This window comes from Lolium rigidum, chromosome 5 (assembly GCF_022539505.1).
Source record: "Lolium rigidum isolate FL_2022 chromosome 5, APGP_CSIRO_Lrig_0.1, whole genome shotgun sequence".
NCBI classification, from domain to species: Eukaryota; Viridiplantae; Streptophyta; class Magnoliopsida; order Poales; family Poaceae; genus Lolium; species Lolium rigidum.
Window position 1 is genome coordinate 98839132 of NC_061512.1, and position 10691 is coordinate 98849822.

Here is a 10691-nt window from a genome sequence, read left to right on the forward strand (position 1 = left end):
TTTTTGTGCATGAACAATGTTCTCTCTCCCCCCTCCCTAATACTCTGTTTTTGTTATCTTTGATTTTTGTATGTGTTTTGAAGAAAAGAAATTCCATGGATACGAGCATCCCTTCTTGATGTACACATTTAAGAGTGGCATTATAAACAAGGGGATGTTTGGTTTTCTTTTAATTGTTTTAATGCGCGACTAAGTTAGGGGATCTACATGTAATAATCTTACTGGAAGATAAAATTATGGCTTGATCAGAACAACTACCCAATCGAACGACTCGACCGCTTCGTCCTCGGGTCGCTCCCCCGCGGGCGACTCCAGGATGCCCAACCCTAACCTTCCTCCACCCCTTCCTCCGCCCTCCCCCGTTGCCGCCGCCGGGCAAAGCCCGGGCGGTGCCGGCGGCGGTGGCCCTTCTCTACCCGACGCGTTTCCTCTCCAGGCGGGGCTGGCGGAGGTGCTCCCAGGTCGGCGGTGTTCCGGCGGTGGCGCCTCCTCCCAGGCGGCGCGACGGCGGGTGGCGACGAGGCGGTGGCGTGGCTCCTTGGCCACGGGATGGCGCGGTGGCTCGGGGCGGCGCCTGCCTGGCCCAGATCTGGGCCCTTCGGGCTCCATCTGGGTCCGGGCGGGCCGGCTCCCTGCCCTGCGGTGTTCCTCGTGGCGGACGGAAGGGCGACCATAGTGGGGGGTGGCGATGCCGGCGGCGCGTACGCTGCAGCGCGGAGACCGGAACTTCACGAGCCCGCTCGGGATCGGCCGGGCCAGGTGGGCCCGGTGTGATCTGGTCAACGCGTCCGGTCGGTGTCCGTAGGTGGCGGTTCCCTCCGACGTGACTGCTGACGTGCTTCCTCTCGCTCCCGGATGGCCCGTCTTGTTCGTGATGACCCCGGTTCGTTGGTCACAATGAGACGACGGTGGTGCCTGCAAGGCCGTGGTGGCGTGAGGTGGTGGGCGGTGAGTGTGGTGGAGCACGATGGAGCGTCCAAAGCGGGGTTACGAGGGTCGGAAGAAATCCCTGTCGGTTTCATCGACACCGACGCGGTGACGCCCGCGGGCACCACCCTTCCTTCTTGAAGGGCGATGGGTGAAGCCTTGTTTCCATGTCCTTGCGCGTATCGGGGGAAACCCTAGGACCACTCCGGGCAGCAGCGATGTCGTCGTCGCATCATTTCTTGAAGGTGTTGCTTGGTACGCGTGGCTTCCAAGTGCTAGGAATGTGGTGGAAATTCTTCAGCGGACGCAGCGGTTGCGAGACCTTTCCATTTTCGTCGATCCAACCTTTTCGGCATTAGTTTCTCTTGTCTTTCTCTTGTGTTTTGTTTTGGGCGTGCTTGTGCTGTTTGCCCCAGCCATAGATCCTATGTTGTATCGGTCGTGTGCTATATTAATATAGCGGGGTGAAAGCCTGTTTCGAGGAGAACAACTACCCAATCGAGTCCGTAACTTAATGACGAAACCATGTCTATAAACTTGATATAATTTTATTTTTTGGTTAATGTTTATTTTCCATTTTTAAAAACTATCAGTGGTATCTTTGATTCAAAAAAATCATATAAATGGAACCTTCTATTTGTAAGTCATATCATTTTGAAAGAGAGCTTGTTTCATTTGTAGGCCTGAGAACCAAAGAATTTTTTATGCAGTAATGTGCGTGCAATTTTAGAGGAAAACCTTGTTGAATTGAACTTCATGAAATATTCTCTTATTATTTCTTTTACTATTCCCTCCGATTCAAATTAATTGACTCCACTTTATCGAGGTACGGATGTATCTAGTCAACAAAAACATGTAGGTACATTCGTATTTTGATAAAGTGAAGTTAATTAATTTAAATTGGAGGGAGTACTATATTCAATATTCTTTCGATAAGAATTTGTAGTATAGTCAAATCATTCGCATCAAGATGATACAAGCTATAATAATTTAGATCCCACCTCACGGAATTACCCCTCTCATCGCTTCCCAAGGCAGCAGCGCACAACCCCTTCACTGTCGTCGATCCGGTAGAGGCGCTCAGGCCCGGTCATGCCCAGCCGCGCCTCCCATGGCCCTCCACCGCCGCCCACCAACTCCCCTGAACAACGGCCGAGAAAACCACCTCCCCTACCCACCGCCGCACCGGACGGATAGGCGCCGCCATCACCGCCAGTGCCAGTGGCAACGACGGCCAGGAGAGGGAGGAGAAGTGGGGCTCTTAGGGTTGGGGAAGGAGGGATCCCCCCGGAGACGCATGGGGGGAGGTGACTTGGGAGGTCGGGAGGTTCGTCTTGTTTACAGATCGGGAGGTCGGGCAAATAGGGGTTTTTTGGGTTAATGTTATTATTTCCTTTACTATCAAATGTGTTAATGAACTCTTTGATCCAAAGAAATTCCGTAGGAATTTTGGACCTAGAGAGAGCTTGGTTGATATGTAGGATTAAGAACCAAAAGGAAACTTTATTATGTACCAAGAAAACTAAAGCTAATTCTGCGTGCAATTTCAAAGCAAAAATTCTAGGGAGTCCAACTTCAAGAAAAAGGTTCCTTTCTTTGGCTATTATATTAAGCAAATAATGCATGCATACCATTTCCTGTGGCTTTCCATGGTGCAAGCAACTTATATATATATTGCGAGTTAAGTTTCCATGCAACGAGGATCATCACCACAATTGACATAGCAAGCCGATAGATCTTTGGACTGATCCGGTTTTCATTGCGGTTAACTTTTCGGGTGTCTCTAATACCCAGTCGACTGGGATTTATCTTAGCGCCCAGTCACCTCACGTCATCTGCTTTTTCCTTGCTGGATCGTTGTCTGTTGTGTCTTGTCGTTTTTTTGAAGCCCACCAAATCCAGCAGCTCTTATTTGTATAAGCTTTGTAATTTGACTTCCTAGTCTTGTTGGGCTTTTGACTACATTAAGCCCAACAGACCAACAGAGATCAACTTGCACAGCACGTCAATCGCTCCCATTACGTAAACAAGGGACCAGGATAGTGAACAGAAATTACGAAATTGACCCTAACAACTCACTCAGCCCCCACGCAAAAATCTGCTCTCTCCCCAGATTGTGGAAACTTTGCTCGATCCTGAAAACAAAGCGACGAGGAAGAAGGGAGTATTCGGGAGGATGCAGATCTGAGAAAGAAGGAAGGCATAGTTCTTCCCCTCCACTCCTCTTCTCTGGGATAAATGGAATCTGGACAAGGCACTTACCATGGTAAGCTCCCTCGTTTCCTTGTATAATCTGGATGCTAACTCCCTCTACCCTAACGATTTTGTCCTGTTGACTTTGTAATTCAAAGCAGACCTTGTAAATCACATAAGATGCTGACAGATTCATGAAGTGAACAAAACAGAACATAATGGTTAGACGATAGAACAGTTACTCAGGTCAAATTTCAGAACAAAACAGTCAAAATAAGATCAAAGTTTAACAAGACAAACAGAAGTGCGTGAGATACCTTCTTGGCACGCTCCTCTCTTTCTGAATTTTCTTTCTTCTTCGAGTCCTTGTCAAATCCCTGTACCAGGAGGTTCGGTCAAAATTAGCATCGATATACAACCACATGGAGAAGGAAGACCGCCACATGTATAACTTACAAGCTTGATAAATACTTCATCATCATCCTTCTTAACTGAAAACTTGTTTCATGGACTGCAGCCCCTTGTCCACCTCAACTTTCCTCTCCTCAGACTTTAGTGCGAGCAAAGCTTTCCGCTTCTCCTCTAGTACTTTCTGATATTCCTCCAAAGTCATCTCCTGTATAATAGTGGTCTAGTATATGTAATTTCGATGGCTGAGGTAACATAACTTGCACTCATCAAGCACACAACAGGTAAAAAAGCACACAACATGTAAAATGCTGATGGCTTTCACATCAGCAATTTGCACTCATCAAGCACACAATAGGTAAAAAAGTGTGAAAAATAAAGATGGTGTGAGCACAGCTACTTATAGAATTGTAGGGTATGGACCTGGCCTGAAGCCAAGTTTTCAAGAGTATCCTTCATTGCTTACCTTGACAACACTGCAACCTGTTCATGCTAAGCTACAAGTCTGCAACACATCACGGACATGGCTTCCGGCCCATACAATCCGTTCCTTGTCAAGTAATGGTGTCCCAAAACCAGGAAAATTTGAAGAACACTTTGCTCGGATCAATCAATTTCTTGACAGTTGACACTAGACTAGACTAGGCTAGACCAACGGCGACGGTGCCGTTTGAGACTACTTATTGTTACTTAGACACACTCTGCTTATTGTTTTTACTGATGAGATCCTGCTGTTTCTTTTATCAGATTCAAATGCAGACCCAGATTATGTAATAGGAACCCAGGTATTACTAGCAGTTGCAAAAACTAGTATCAGATTTACCAAAGATAATTAATAACATCATGAAACTAATCCAGATTGTTGTATTAATGCTATTACTGTAGATTTCTAAGTACCTGTATGATGGAGGAAGCAGCAACAAGCACCATACTGGTGACTGCATGAGTGAGGTACACATTTCACATCATAGTAGGTACATACTAGTCTTGCAACTTGTATACTACATTGTGTTGCTCATCATAATCTTTGTTTATAGGTTCTTGATCAAGTTAGATATGACTACATGACAAACCCCAATGCCCAAGGAGAGGATGTAAGTAACTATTCTAAATTATACATTACAGTTTTGTAATTTAGAGAAGATCAATACTAAAATGAACACAAATATCTCGTTTATATCATACATTACAGTTTTGTAATTTAGAGGATGTAAGTATGACTTCACAAAAAATTGCAGATATCATTATCACAGGGCATGGGCATGTCATTTACAGAATTGTTGATGTCTACTCAAATTCCATTAACATCTCAGGTATTTCAGCGTCAAAGTTAAAGTAAATGTTTTAAAAAAATAGAATTAATGATTGGCCTGATGTAAAAATGACTTTGTATCTGAATTTTGCAATAATGTAGGACTATTTACAAAGCAATGTCAATACAATGGTAGAGCCTATGGGAGCAGAGGTATAACAAAAATTAGCGATTTTGCTTGATGTATTACCAAAACAGAGATCTGCAAAAAAGTGAAATTTACAGAAAAATACTTTTTATGCAGAACAAGACATTTATGATAATGGGAAGGTATGCAAGTTCACAGTCAATGCTACTGGATGTCGAAGAAGAAGAAGAAGACCATCCAGTACAGTTTGGTGATACAGCTGAGGAAGAACATGATGATCAAATAGGCTTTCATAATGACAATGCACATGATGACAGCGAAGACAAATTTTACAATTGGCAGTTTGATGACAACAGTTACAAAGATGAGACAGCAGGAGGCAAAGATCAACATGTTCCAGACCAAGATAACAACTCAGACTCGGACAACGGTGGTACTTACAGCAAACAAAACAAAGATAACAACTCAGACTTGGACAATGATGGTACTTACAGCAAACAAGAAGGTGAAGAAGCAGTTGATATGGACATGCCTGACGGAGTAGAACAGCTCACTCCTGAAGATATCCGCATTTTTCTTGAGAATGAGAGTGTTACTGCAGCAGTAAAAGCAAGTCAAGAAGTTATTGGCCATCATGCTCCGCACTTAAACATGTCTTTTAATACTGATGATGAAGCATACAAATTCTACAATGAATATGCTTCAATATGTGGATTTTCAGTGAGAAAAGCTGGAAACTACAAGGACAAGAGGAAAATTTCACATGCAACAAATTTGGAAAAGTAGTAGAAGATGACGTCTTGGAGGACAGAAAGAAGAAGAAGCAAGAGAGAAAAATTGCAAAAGCAGGATCAGGACCTCCACCTAGAACAAGAAAAAGAAGAAGGAATGTCAACCCTATTACATGATGTAAAGCAAAATTGGTTGTTACAAAGAAAAATGACAAGTGATTTGTGACTAACATAGAATTGCATCATAACCATGAGCTATCTCCTCCAGAAGAGACCAAGTTTCTACCATCTCACGGACACATGACAGATCAAGAGAAGCTGTTCATTCGCACTTTCACTTCTGTGAAGCTACCAACTAGAAAGATAATGGCAATACTGACATACTTAAGAGGCGGGAAGCCAAAAAATGTTCCATACAACAAGAAGTATGTGAGCAATGTTATGACTGCCATGAGACTAGAAGATAACGAAATGATATGATGAAGGTCCTTGCTTATTTCAGGAAGAGACAAGAAGAGGACCCTAGGTTCTACTACAACTTTGACCTGGGAGAGGGAAATAAGGTGAAATGCATATTTTGGTCAGATGGATTTTCTCGACGGATGTATGATTTATATGGTGATTGTTAGAGCTTCGACACAACATACAAGACTAACAAGTATAATCTTCCATTCGCTCCTTTTGTGGGCGTGACAGGACATGGACACAATTGCTTGTTTGCTTGTGCAATAATAAATAATGAGCAAGCTGATACCTTTGAGTGGCTATTCAGAGAATTCCTTGCTTGTATGGGAGGGAAACATCCCATGACAATAATCACCGATCAAGATGCTGGAATGGGAAAAGCAATACCTTTAGTTTTCCCAAACAGTTGTCACAGAAACTGCTTTTTCCATATCAAGAGAAAATCAGAAGAAAAGTGCGGAGGAAGTTTTGGAAGAATACCAAACCTACATGCAGATTTCTCTGATATTCTACGAAACTCGCTAACAATTGCTGAATTCGAGCAGTTATGGCCAGAAATGATAGACAGATACAATGTAGGTCACCTCAAGTACTTGGGAATTATGTGGAAAAATAGAGATAAATTTGTGCCTGTGTACTACAAGCATAACTTTTTACCATTCATTCATTCCACTGCTAGAAGCGAAGGCACTAATGCAATCTTCAAGGACAATGTGGGATCTACATATAGTGTCATCAGTTTCTTGGGAGAGTACCAGAAAATATCAGAAAATATTGAAGAATTGGAAAGAGAACAAGATTCAGTAACAAGAACAACAGATCCTGACTATTGGGTGGGCACTGAGCTTGAACTTCAAGCTGGCCGAATGTACAACCGTAAGATTTTCTATAGGTTTCAAAAGCAAATCAAGTTCACGACGAAATTGCATATTCAAGAGGTTGAAAAGTTTGTGAGATATGAGGTCTACAAGACACCGATGCTTCAGCTACAAGAATTCAGGTCGAGGAGATACCTTGTTTCAGTAAACCTTCCACAACAAGATTTTGCCTGCATATGCTGCAAATTCGAGAAGGATGGAATAGTATGTGCACACATACTAAGGGTCCTTGTGCATCTTAACATTTCGGAGCTACCTGAAAAATACTACATCAACCGGTGGAAGCCAAAAGATAGAAAAATAAGAAGGGAAAACCAGGACATGCCAAATGATGAAACAACAAGCAACAAACATCTAAGATATTGTGTTCTATCTCGAAAATTGAACAACATTGCTTCTGAAGGATCTATCAGTGATCGAAAATACTCATTTGTGCTGGAGGAAATAAAGAAGATGGAAGACAGACTTGATGAGATGACTAGAGAAGATGACATTGAAGAAACTCAGAAAAAACAGCAAGGCAAACAGCCTGCTAAAACCCATTTTGAACCGCATAAAGATGGTTTCCCTGACTTCCTACAAGATCCCGATGTTGTACCATCAAAAGGCCGCCCGGAAAGTTCAAAAAGGCAAAAAACATTTGTTGAAGAGCTACTGTCCACAAACCAAATAACTTGCAGCCACTGTGGCTCTCATGCAAACAACATAGCAACCTGCACTTCCAAACACCTACCAAAGAGTTGTTTTGAGAACAAAGAGAGAAACAAGAAGAAGAATACTGTTGGTATGTGTGATTGTTTTAATATTCCATTAATCTTTGTGTACATAAAAGGTTGTGCTTACAAAAATAATAGCATTTTCCATTAATTCTTTGATCTTCACATTTTCCTACAGGTAAAGCTGATGCTATGAAGCCGAACCAGAGAAAAAGCCAAGCGAAGAAGACGGGAAAAAGCCAAGCGAAGAAGACGGGAAAGAACAAAAGCCCATGCCTATGATTATTTTTTTAATCCAAGTCATGAAGATTGTTCAGCAGTGCCATGAACTATGACTGCTTCCTTGTACTAATAAGTTTGATCATTATGTAATTTATACAAAGTACTATGTAATTTAAAGTGAGATACAAACATTTCTATCTACAGTACTGAGATTATTTTATTATCATGCTCTATGAATTCTGAGTTGAGTATACTTTGCAAAGTATTTCATAACATAGATATTATACAAAAAATTATAAGCACGAAAATGAACTTCTTCAGAAACTATAAGTGGGCGTACCTGATATTTAGATAAGACACAAGGACTCTTCCTGTTTACTTAGCTTATTAGATATCTGAAGCCTACAAAAACAACATTTTAAGTTATAAGTCATCCAAACACGTGTCAGGAAGCAAAAATTGTGGTTGACTAAAAGGAAAGGAGGAAAACGGAAAGAGAATTGAAGCCCGGAAAAATTTACTGTACCTTACAAAACCGTAGAGTGGTTATACTGTTGACAAAATACACTGTCGACAAAGGAAATGGCATAAAATTGACCAAAGAAGGGGAATCACTGGTGTGGAAAAAATATCTGTACTTGGAAGCCTATTTAAAACTTATACTTGGACAGGTATGAAGAAGAAGAAAATACTATAGAGCAAATAACAAATAAAAGAAGATGCAAAACATAATCCAATAATCTGTTGTCACACAACAATCTTTGGTCTTTGGGAAAATGATACGCAAACAATATCTGTCACTTGCCATTACAAAACATAAAAAGGAAAAAATAAAAGACAACTAGCTATAATCCTTGTTTATGTCTTTCATTTGGCGTCATCTTCATGATGAATTTTCATTGCAAACTTGATTTCAAATTAATGCTTTCATCCAAGCCTTTGATCATCTTCGGAGCTGTTAAAACCAAAAATACAAAAAAAAATGTTAGCTACAAAACAATGTTTGCATCTTACAAAAATTGAATGATCTTAATACTGTAGTACCTTTTAAAACCAGAAGCTAAGAATTTTGCTTCATACTCAACATTGTGATCACTCATGAGAATGTCATGTGCGTATTTAACACGAAATGCAGGGATATCCAAATGAGAGAACATGCACTGAGCAGGATTTCTAGCACAAAAACGTTCCAGGTACTTCATGCTAAATATTCCACAATCATTACTACAGAGAGAAATAAAAATAATGTAAGAAAATCATTGTTAAAACTAGAATCTATTTAAAATATAAATTGAAGAGAAAGACAATAGTCACAAGTGTAATACACATTCCCAGTCTTCTGTTTTGGAACATTAGGATATGCTATCCCATAAGTTTGAAAATTCATATTCCTAAGACCCGCCTCGTTCCATGTGTTTTTGAAGTTTTTAATCTGAGTACAGACAATAATTTTTAGTTATAAAACGCAACAAAAATTATTTCACAAAAGGGGAAGACATAAAACACAACAATAGATAAGTCATATTACCAGCAACTTTGAAACCTTCTTCTGATAACTACTCTCTTGACTATAGAAAGCATCAAGGAATATGAAATTGCGGTACTTGATGTCAACCATGAAAACAAACCAGTGTTCATCAAATAAAGAGGGGAAGTACAACTGTAAAAACAAAAAACAAATAATAGTATTGAGTTATGCTTAATTCGAAAGTACTTCATGAAAAGACAAAATAAAAGAAAGTAGAGACAAAAGAAACAATACGCCATGAGACAAGTGTAAGGCTCTAGCTTTGTTTGACAATATGAATGACTCGATTGATCTCTGCTTCCATATGATCCTTGTTTCTTCGTTTTTCCATTTCTCAAGGAGATAATCCTATCATAGGAAGAACACAGAAATTAAAAATACTTTCGTACGGTTAATGGAATTTATCTAAACCAGAATAACTGACAACAAAAGCTCTTACAGAAGTAGTGTTGAAGAAAAAATGTTTGTTCGTTCTTCTTGGATGATTATTGATGACCAACAAGTATAGGGGATCGCAACAGTCTTCGCGGGAAGTAAAACCCAATTTATTGATTCGACACAAGGGGAGACAAAGAATACTTGTAAGCCTTAACAGCGGAGTTGTCAATTCAGCTGCACTGGAAACGGACTTGCTCGCAAGAGTTTATCGAGTAGTAACAGTTTTATAGCAGATAGCGATAGTGAAATAACGAGTAGCGAGTAACAAAGACAGCGAGTAGTGATTATAGTAAACAACGGGATTAAAATATCGTAGGCACATGGACGGATTAACGGGCGTTGCATGGATGAGAGAAACTCATGTAACAATCAAAGCGAGGGCATTTGCGAGATAATAATAAAACGGTATCCAAGTACTAATCAATCAATAGGCATGTGTTCCATATTTAGTCGTACGTGCTCGCAATGAGAAACTTGCACAACATCTTTTGTCCTACCAGCCGGTGGCAGCCGGGCCTCAAGGGAATCTACTGGATATTAAGGTACTCCTTTTAATAGAGTACCGGAGCAAAGCATTAACACTCCGTGAATGTAATGTCCCAGGTTTAGAGACGATCGAGGGGTAGATTTTAGAAAAGGATGTGCATTGCATAGCAAATTCTGGGGAAATTTCGCGCTTTTAAACAAAAACTGCATCGAAGGGGAGCAAATTTCTCTCTCGACACCTTACAGGGTTAGGGTTTCGAGGGTGCGACAAACTTGCATCTCACTTAACTAGATTAGGG

The 10691-nt window shown here is 40.9% G+C and overlaps 1 pseudogene; it reads left to right on the forward strand.

Moving 5' to 3' along the window:
- Positions 1–5959: 5959 nt before the first annotated feature.
- LOC124656206 lies at positions 5960–8000 on the forward strand (annotated as a pseudogene).
- The last annotated feature ends 2691 nt before the right edge of the window (positions 8001–10691 follow it).